Source organism: Eumetopias jubatus, unplaced genomic scaffold, assembly GCF_037043125.1.
Source record: "Eumetopias jubatus isolate StellerSeaLion01/CBP00866 unplaced genomic scaffold, mEumJub1_p1.0 scaffold_50, whole genome shotgun sequence".
Lineage (NCBI taxonomy): Eukaryota > Metazoa > Chordata > Mammalia > Carnivora > Otariidae > Eumetopias > Eumetopias jubatus.
Genome location: NW_028274856.1, coordinates 775,138 through 784,476, shown reverse-complemented (window position 1 = coordinate 784,476; position 9,339 = coordinate 775,138).

The following is a 9,339-nucleotide window of genomic DNA, read 5'->3' as shown; positions in this document are numbered from 1 at the left end:
CATTTCGCTTTTCCAAAAAGGTCAAGGTCATGGGTCTACTTTAGAATGAAGATAATGACTACTTAAAAACAAGTGTGTGTTTCCCCTTGTCCCAGAAATGGAAGCAGGTGTGCAGGCCATAGGTCGGAGGACCTACTTATCCCCACCTGACAGCACTTCTCTGCTCTGGATCTAGGAGACCCAAGGTTTGGAACATCAGCCTGTGGGTCAGTGATGTAGCATTTCACAGGATGTCAGTGTTCTGAGAAATCAGCAGGTCCATTTGGCACAGTGTCATCTTCCTGTCAGGACTGGCGGTCAAATGTCTCATGAACCCCACACTTCCGGGCATTTCCTCTTTCCTCCCGTTGACCGAGGGTTAGGGTTAGAGTTAGGGTACTGGTTAGGGCATGGGTTAGGGTACGGGTTAGGGTACGGGTTAGAGATAGGGTAGGGGTTAGGGCACGGTTTACCGTACAGGGTAGGGTTTAGGGATAGGCTACCATTTAGGGTACGGGTTAGGGTTAGGGTACGCTTTAGGGTTTGGGTTCGGTTCAGGGGTAGGGTTAGGCGTTAGTGTTCTGGTAGGTGTTGGGGTTAGGGTACGGGGTAGGTTTAGGGTACAGTTTAAGGTTAGTGTTAGGGACCTCTCCAAATGTTCCGTGCCTGCTATCACAGGAGGCTGGTGCCAAGCTGACAATGCAAGGATGAGCCAGGGGCTGCGCTTGTCATGGAACACAGCTCAGAGGGGCTTGGATCTGCTCTGGGGTCCAGGCAAAGCCACCCCACACCTGCCTGTGTCCCAGCCCCTGTGGGAAGGTAGTAATGAACTGATTCTGACCTTGACCTCTCCCAACACAGGATTCCAGGGGCTCCCATTACCGTTAGGCTCAGGTCCACGGGCCACGTCTGTGCCCATGCGCTGGGCCGTCCCCACAGTGGCTCCTGGCACACCTGAGTCCTGGTCACACATCTCTGTGGAAACCCCTGCCCTCCAGGTTGGATGGCCAATGTGACGGCCCTGTCAGGAACAGAATGGCACAAAATGCCGGGATGTCATTTCTAAGCTGATGGAGTCTGTGACTTCTCCTGGTTCCCTCTGTCCTGGGTTCATTCTCTGTCCCCTACTCTGTCTCTGTGTCTGTGTCTCTCACAGGAGCAGACCCGTGGGTTCCATGGGCGATGTGAGAAACCGCAGAAGCCTCCCTTGTCCCCGTTTCCCTCTCCGGTCCTGGTGCCCCATTCCTTCCTAAGGCCTCCTCAACCTGACCGGAGCAGTGATTCTGGATTCTCTTCCACATGGGGACCCTGAGGCTGAAACAAGTAGGGCCCTGACCTTGGTCTTCAGACTGGTGGCCCTGTGCTCTTCCACCTTCTGCGTAGCCAGGTCCTAAGGCCCCCAACCCCCTAGTCTGTCCTCTGCTGAGAAGGACCTCGAGGGGTTAGAAAACATTTTCCCAAGACTGGGATCACAGGGGGTCGGGGATGGATATCCAAGGCCGAGAGGCACTTCTATAAGACTGTGGCACCCTTGGGACACTACATCTCTGCAGCCCAAGTGACATCAGAGTAAGCTGAGGCCTTTTGTGCTATAGCCCTCCGGACTTGGGGGAGGGTATCTCTTACTACTCCCAAGTTCGCAGGGTGGTGTTGGACACCGGAACCCAGACCTTGTCTTTTCCCAGTGCCCTGGCAACACCCTGGGTCCCTTGGGGAACCCTGACCATCAGCCCGGACTGTCCCCCCGTCCCTATGGGGCCTGGTTCCGGGTCCTGCAGCGACACAGTGAGGAGAGGTGAGGCCAGGCAGGAGCGGGGAGAGGGCAGAGTGGACTCTCCCTGGGGGCCATGGATCCCTGGTCAGTGCAGACCCTGTTGTGTGCCGGCCCCTCGGGCACCGAGATTCCAGCTCCTGGTCTGGCTCCGGGAGGGAGACCAGAGTGTGGCCCCTGCTAGCTCAGATGTGTCACTCTGTCCTGTAGCTACAGCCTGTCCCACCAGCTGAACTCCACCTCCTAGTCGGCCAGCTCATCTTCACGGTCAAGAACAGGCCATCATGAAGGTCAGGGGCCATTGCGTGCCTGGTCAGGCAGGGGACGGCTCACTTTCACCTCAGGGAGTCTCTGGCTGGTCTAGCAGGGGCTCTGGAGGCCTGGCTTTCCAGGTTCTCTGCTGAACAGCTCTGGGACTGGAGCCATTTAACCTCTCCTCGCTGGGCCTCGCTTTCCTCTTCTGTGCAATGGGGTGAGCCTGAATGATCCCTCCCATGGCGGAAACATGTGGAGTGCTGGTGATGGACGTGAGCCGGGCACCGAGCCTGGATTGCAGAGTGCAGAGGGGGATGGTGAGCGGTGTGGGCAGTGAGCACTCCTTCCCCCAAAATCAATTTAGCTCTTCCACGTAGCCGCCAGACCACTGGCTGGGAGCCCAGGAGCAGTGGCCGACCACACTCCTGACACCAGGCCCCTGCGTGTGGCTCTTCCTCAGCACTGGGACACGGTGGGGACCGCGGGACTTGGGGTCAGCTCCTCTCTCTGAGGGAAGGAGACGAAAGAAGGCTTTCCTTGGGGACCCCCAATGCCACATAAGAGGGGAGGAGGCTTCCCCCAAACAGTACTTTGAAATTCTGCTTCTGTTAGAACCTGAGCCTTGGGCTTTGGTTATTTCACTTGCTGGGCTGACGAGATACACTTGTTCTCCAAGACTCCTCCTCAGATGAAGAGCCCTTGCAGGTCCCGGGCATCCTGGAGCCCGGGGTGGGAGAGGGGCCAGTCCCCTCCCAGGCTCCTGCAGGAGACCTGTCCTCCCAAAGGCAGGATGGTTTCGGGTCGTGGTCCTGGGCTAGGGTTGGAGACAGCCTGTCACTGCTCCTGACTCTGGGGTGAGTGGGCCTTTTTTAGGCAAAGCAACACCCACCGAAGGCAGTGGCTTCAGAAAGAACACACTCCTGGGCCCGGTCCCGCCCCAGGTCGGTGGCTGACTTCCCCAGCCCCAGAGGAAGAGGGATAGCCTCTGCTTCCTTGGGCTTTGGTCCTCTGACCCACGAGCAAGCACTGAAAAGTTTCTAGCCCTCCTCTGGAAGCGCACCATCCCTGAGCGGGCCAGTCACGGTCCACACACGAAGACGGACAACGTGCTAAGTAAGTGCAGGAGGTGATCCTGTTCAAATGGCCTGCGGGTCGGTGGGGTTGCTGCTTCTGTGCCCTCCAGTGGGCCGCTTTTCCCTGGATGGAAATTCTCCGGGAGGCGCCTCTCTGTCCTTTGAGCTCCGTTCCTGCTGGTTTCAGGACCAAGGGACTCCAACTGAGCATTGTGCCCCATGTCCTCAGGGCGATGGTGGTCATGGTCTGTTATGATGATCTGGGAGGTTCCTTCAGGTTCCTGCTCCCCTAGGCACAGGTGCGGTAGCGACAAGCCCCAGGGCCATCCCCCAATTTCAGCATTGTGCCCCATGTTCCCCAGGGATGGTGCTAATAGTCCGTTGGGATTGTCTGGGAGGGCCCTCCAGGTTCCCGCTGCCCCCCCAGGCACAGGTGTGTGTGGCAAGAATCCCCAGAGCCGTCCTCAAGCTTCAGCATTGTGCCCCATGTCCTCAGGGATGTTGCTAAGGTTCCATGAGGATCATCTGGGAGGATCCTCCCGGTTCCCGCTTCCCCAGGCACAGGTGTGGTGGCCAAAAGGCCCAGAGCCCTCCCCCAAATTCAGCATTGTGCCCCCGGGGGTGCTGGTGCCCGTCATGGGCTGTCAAGATGGTACAGGAGGTTCCTCCAGGTGGGGCTTGGAGCCTGGGTAAACCTGGTCGCACTCAGGTTGCATGAGGAACAGATGAGTTGAGGTCTTCATTTGGAAGAGTCATTTCGCTTTTCCAAAAAGGTCAAGGTCATGGGTCTACTTCAGAATGAAGATAATGACTACTTAAAAACAAGTGTGTGTTTCCCCTTCTCCCAGAAATGGAAGCAGGTGTGCAGGCCATAGGTCGGAGGACCTACTTATCCCCACCTGACAGCACTTCTCTGCTCTGGATCTAGGAGACCCAAGGTTTGGAACATCAGCCTGTGGGTCAGGGATGTAGCATTTCACAGGATGTCAGTGTTCTGAGAAATCAGCAGGTCCATTTGGCACAGTGTCATCTTCCTGTCAGGACTGGCGGTCAAATGTCTCATGAACCCCACACTTCCGGGGATTTCCTCTTTCCTCCCGTTGACCGAGGGTTAGGGTTAGAGTTAGGGTACTGGTTAGGGCATGGGTTAGGGTACGGGTTAGGGTACGGGTTAGAGATAGGGTAGGGGTTAGGGCACGGTTTACCGTACAGGGTAGGGTTTAGGGTTAGGCTACCATTTAGGGTACGGGTTAGGGTTAGGGTACGCTTTAGGGTTTGGGTTCGGTTCAGGGGTAGGGTTAGGCGTTAGTGTTCTGGTAGGTGTTGGGGTTAGGGTACGGGGTAGGTTTAGGGTACAGTTTAAGGTTAGTGTTAGGGACCTCTCCAAATGTTCCGTGCCTGCTATCACAGGAGGCTGGTGCCAAGCTGACAATGCAAGGATGAGCCAGGGGCTGCGCTTGTCATGGAACACAGCTCAGAGGGGTTTGAATCTGCTCTGGGGTCCAGGCAAAGCCACCCCACACCTGCCTGTGTCCCAGCCCCTGTGGGAAGGTAGTAATGAACTGATTCTGACCTTGACCTCTCCCAACACAGGATTCCAGGGGCTCCCATTACTGTTAGGCTCAGGTCCACGGGCCTCGTCTGTGCCCATGCGCTGGGCCGTCCCCACAGTGGCTCCTGGCACACCTGAGTCCTGGTCACACATCTCTGTGGAAACCCCTGCCCTCCAGGGTGGATGGCCAATGTGACGGCCCTGTCAGGAACAGAATGGCACAAAATGCCGGGATGTCATTTCTCAGCTGATGGAGTCTGTGACTTCTCCTGGTTCCCTCTGTCCTGGGTTCATTCTCTGTCCCCTTCTCTGTCTCTGTGTCTGTGTCTCTCACAGGAGCAGACCCGTGGGTTCCATGGGCGATGTGAGAAACCGCAGAAGCCTCCCTTGTCCCCGTTTCCCTCTCCGGTCCTGGTGCCCCATTCCTTCCTAAGGCCTCCTCAACCTGACCGGAGCAGTGATTCTGGATTCTCTTCCACATGGGGACCCTGAGGCTTAAACAAGTAGGGCCCTGACCTTGGCCTTCAGACTGGTGGCCCTGTGCTCTTCCACCTTCTGCGTAGCCAGGTCCTAAGGCCCCCAAGCCCCGATTCTGTCCTCTGCTGAGAAGGACCTCGAGGGGTTAGAAAACATTTTCCCAAGACTGGGATCACAGGGGGTCGGGGATGGATATCCAAGGCCGAGAGGCACTTCTATAAGACTGTGGCACCCTTGGGACACTACATCTCTGCAGCCCAAGTGACATCAGAGTAAGCTGAGGCCTTTTGTGCTATAGCCCTCCGGACTTGGGGGAGGGTATCTCTTACTACTCCCAAGTTCGCAGGGTGGTGTTGGACACCGGAACCCAGACCTTGTCTTTTCCCATTGCCCTGGCAACACCCTGGGTCCCTTGGGGAACCCTGACCATCAGCCCGGACTGTCCCCCCGTCCCTATGGGGCCTGGTTCCGGGTCCTGCAGCGACACAGTGAGGAGAGGTGAGGCCAGGCAGGAGCGGGGAGAGGGCAGAGTGGACTCTCCCTGGGGGCCATGGATCCCTGGTCAGTGCAGACCCTGTTGTGTGCCGGCCCCTCGGGCACCGAGATTCCAGCTCCTGGTCTGGCTCCGGGAGGGAGACCAGAGTGTGGCCCCTGCTAGCTCAGATGTGTCACTCTGTCCTGTAGCTACAGCCTGTCCCACCAGCTGAACTCCACCTCCTAGTCGGCCAGCTCATCTTCACGGTCAAGAACAGGCCATCATGAAGGTCAGGGGCCATTGCGTGCCTGGTCAGGCAGGGGACGGCTCACTTTCACCTCAGGGAGTCTCTGGCTGGTCTAGCAGGGGCTCTGGAGGCCTGGCTTTCCAGGTTCTCTGCTGAACAGCTCTGGGACTGGAGCCATTTAACCTCTCCTCGCTGGGCCTCGCTTTCCTCTTCTGTGCAATGGGGTGAGGCTGAATGATCCCTCCCATGGCGGAAACATATGGAGTGATGGTGATGGACGTGAGCCGGGCACCGAGCCTGGATTGCAGAGTGCAGAGGGGGATGGTGAGCGGTGTGGGCAGTGAGCACTCCTTCCCCCAAAATCAATTTAGCTCTTCCACGTAGCCGCCAGACCACTGGCTGGGAGCCCAGGAGCAGTGGCCGACCACACTCCTGACACCAGGCCCCTGCGTGTGGCTCTTCCTCAGCACTGGGACACGGTGGGGACCGCGGGACTTGGGGTCAGCTCCTCTCTCTGAGGGAAGGAGACGAAAGAAGGCTTTCCTTGGGGACCCCCAATGCCACATAAGAGGGGAGGAGGCTTCCCCCAAACAGTACTTTGAAATTCTGCTTCTGTTAGAACCTGAGCCTTGGGCTTTGGTTATTTCACTTGCTGGGCTGACGAGATACACTTGTTCTCCAAGACTCCTCCTCAGATGAAGAGCTCTTGCAGGTCCCGGGCATCCTGGAGCCCGGGGTGGGAGAGGGGCCAGTCCCCTCCCAGGCTCCTGCAGGAGACCTGTCCTCCCAAAGGCAGGATGGTTTCGGGTCGTGGTCCTGGGCTAGGGTTGGAGATAGCCTGTCACTGCTCCTGACTCTGGGGTGAGTGGGCCTTTTTTAGGCAAAGCAACACCCACCGAAGGCAGTGGCTTCAGAAAGAACACACTCCTGGGCCCGGTCCCGCCCCAGGTCGGTGGCTGACTTCCCCAGCCCCAGAGGAAGAAGGATAGCCTCTGCTTCCTTGGGCTTTGGTCCTCTGACCCACGAGCAAGCACTGAAAAGTTTCTAGCCCTCCTCTGGAAGCGCACCATCCCTGAGCGGGCCAGTCACGGTCCACACACGAAGACGGACAACGTGCTAAGTAAGTGCAGGAGGTGATCCTGTTCAAATGGCCTGCGGGTCGGTGGGGTTGCTGCTTCTGTGCCCTCCAGTGGGCCGCTTTTCCCTGGATGGAAATTCTCCGGGAGGCGCCTCTCTGTCCTTTGAGCTCCGTTCCTGCTGGTTTCAGGACCAAGGGACTCCAACTGAGCATTGTGCCCCATGTCCTCAGGGCGATGGTGGTCATGGTCTGTTATGATGATCTGGGAGGTTCCTTCAGGTTCCTGCTCCCCTAGGCACAGGTGCGGTAGCGACAAGCCCCAGGGCCATCCCCCAATTTCAGCATTGTGCCCCATGTTCCCCAGGGATGGTGCTAATAGTCCGTTGGGATTGTCTGGGAGGGCCCTCCAGGTTCCCGCTGCCCCCCCAGGCACAGGTGTGTGTGGCAAGAATCCCCAGAGCCGTCCTCAAGCTTCAGCATTGTGCCCCATGTCCTCAGGGATGTTGCTAAGGTTCCATGAGGATCATCTGGGAGGATCCTCCCGGTTCCCGCTTCCCCAGGCACAGGTGTGGTGGCCAAAAGGCCCAGAGCCCTCCCCCAAATTCAGCATTGTGCCCCCGGGGGTGCTGGTGCCCGTCATGGGCTGTCAAGATGGTACAGGAGGATCCTCCAGGTGGGGCTTGGAGCCTGGGTAAACCTGGTCGCACTCAGGTTGCATGAGGAACAGATGAGTTGAGGTCTTCATTTGGAAGAGTCATTTCGCTTTTCCAAAAAGGTCAAGGTCATGGGTCTACTTTAGAATGAAGATAATGACTACTTAAAAACAAGTGTGTGTTTCCCCTTCTCCCAGAAATGGAAGCAGGTGTGCAGGCCATAGGTCGGAGGACCTACTTATCCCCACCTGACAGCACTTCTCTGCTCTGGATCTAGGAGACCCAAGGTTTGGAACATCAGCCTGTGGGTCAGGGATGTAGCATTTCACAGGATGTCAGTGTTCTGAGAAATCAGCAGGTCCATTTGGCACAGTGTCATCTTCCTGTCAGGACTGGCGGTCAAATGTCTCATGAACCCCACACTTCCGGGGATTTCCTCTTTCCTCCCGCTGACCGAGGGTTAGGGTTAGAGTTAGGGTACTGGTTAGGGCATGGGTTAGGGTACGGGTTAGGGTACGGGTTAGAGATAGGGTAGGGGTTAGGGCACGGTTTACCGTACAGGGTAGGGTTTAGGGTTAGGCTACCATTTAGGGTACGGGTTAGGGTTAGGGTACGCTTTAGGGTTTGGGTTCGGTTCAGGGGTAGGGTTAGGCGTTAGTGTTCTGGTAGGTGTTGGGGTTAGGGTACGGGGTAGGTTTAGGGTACAGTTTAAGGTTAGTGTTAGGGACCTCTCCAAATGTTCCGTGCCTGCTATCACAGGAGGCTGGTGCCAAGCTGACAATGCAAGGATGAGCCAGGGGCTGCGCTTGTCATGGAACACAGCTCAGAGGGGTTTGAATCTGCTCTGGGGTCCAGGCAAAGCCACCCCACACCTGCCTGTGTCCCAGCCCCTGTGGGAAGGTAGTAATGAACTGATTCTGACCTTGACCTCTCCCAACACAGGATTCCAGGGGCTCCCATTACTGTTAGGCTCAGGTCCACGGGCCTCGTCTGTGCCCATGCGCTGGGCCGTCCCCACAGTGGCTCCTGGCACACCTGAGTCCTGGTCACACATCTCTGTGGAAACCCCTGCCCTCCAGGGTGGATGGCCAATGTGACGGCCCTGTCAGGAACAGAATGGCACAAAATGCCGGGATGTCATTTCTCAGCTGATGGAGTCTGTGACTTCTCCTGGTTCCCTCTGTCCTGGGTTCATTCTCTGTCCCCTTCTCTGTCTCTGTGTCTGTGTCTCTCACAGGAGCAGACCCGTGGGTTCCATGGGCGATGTGAGAAACCGCAGAAGCCTCCCTTGTCCCCGTTTCCCTCTCCGGTCCTGGTGCCCCATTCCTTCCTAAGGCCTCCTCAACCTGACCGGAGCAGTGATTCTGGATTCTCTTCCACATGGGGACCCTGAGGCTTAAACAAGTAGGGCCCTGACCTTGGCCTTCAGACTGGTGGCCCTGTGCTCTTCCACCTTCTGCGTAGCCAGGTCCTAAGGCCCCCAAGCCCCGATTCTGTCCTCTGCTGAGAAGGACCTCGAGGGGTTAGAAAACATTTTCCCAAGACTGGGATCACAGGGGGTCGGGGATGGATATCCAAGGCCGAGAGGCACTTCTATAAGACTGTGGCACCCTTGGGACACTACATCTCTGCAGCCCAAGTGACATCAGAGTAAGCTGAGGCCTTTTGTGCTATAGCCCTCCGGACTTGGGGGAGGGTATCTCTTACTACTCCCAAGTTCGCAGGGTGGTGTTGGACACCGGAACCCAGACCTTGTCTTTTCCCATTGCCCTGGCAACA